Genomic DNA, 1114 nt, shown 5'->3' on the forward strand with positions numbered 1-1114 from the left:
GGGGGGGGGGGGGGGGGGGGGGGGGGTCATAATTACACGCAACACTGTTGTGACATGATTAGTGGAAAGTATAGTACACTAACACCAGCTTTCACTTAAATAAACAAACAATAAAATCTTTTTCAAAATATTATAACTTGAATGGAGAAAAAAAACAGCACTTTATAGATGGGCCCTGAGCTTTCACATGGAACTTAAGAGAGGAATTTTAAACTGATGATGTTCTGTAATTGAGTAACCAAAATCATTCAAAGCCTTGTTTTAGCCCAGCACCACTGAGTTCGTCATAGAGCCTGTGAATGAGTCCGTCTTGTTTAGCTCTGCCCCTGAGCTGTTAGCAGCCAAGGGCAGAATGGCTCACACAATGGAGCCATTCGGTTAGAGCTTAGCCCTTAAAACAACATGCCACTCAATGATCCCAATGATCCTCCTGGAAAACAATGCCGGGACACATCAGTCAGGCCTGGGTGGGAGGGATGGTGGCAGGGGGACAATGATGCCGCCATGGTTCCGTCCCATTGGGAAGACGTTCCCAACAGGATGGCTCTTTTCACAGCCTGACCTGGAAGAGAACAGCATGGTGAGGGTGTAGGGGGTAAAACTGAGGGAGATAAACCCCAAATCATCTGTCTTATTAACTTCTTTAATTCTGTACTGGCTGCCAGAATCTTCACATCTTAAAACAAATTAATATATGTGACAGTAATTTGGAATTATTCCCTTGGAAACCACTGTATTTTTGCATGGGTAAAATACAAGTAAATACAAATTTCTCATAATGTCCTTTTGGTTTCTTTTTTTCTTACATACAACTTAGCAAGATAGCTATGCAGCACCTCGCTGCCTTCCCCAACACAATCCAACTGATTGTTTGAGCTCCTGAATTTAAAAATATCCCCAGAATTACCCCCCAAAGACCTTGCATAGTAATCCAAGTGTTTTGAAGCTTCATTACCTTTAGTTGGTGACATTTATTTTGTAATGCTGCAGAAGAAATGATGAGTAGAGAAGAATAATTACCTCATTCATGGAGCTGATACTTCGAAGTAAAATCTTTTAAGGTTTATTAGTTACCTGTTGGAAATGTGTGACAGATCATAAACTGACGTCACGT

The sequence above is a fragment of the Micropterus dolomieu genome, linkage group LG05, assembly GCF_021292245.1.
Source record: "Micropterus dolomieu isolate WLL.071019.BEF.003 ecotype Adirondacks linkage group LG05, ASM2129224v1, whole genome shotgun sequence".
Classification (NCBI taxonomy): Eukaryota; Metazoa; Chordata; class Actinopteri; order Centrarchiformes; family Centrarchidae; genus Micropterus; species Micropterus dolomieu.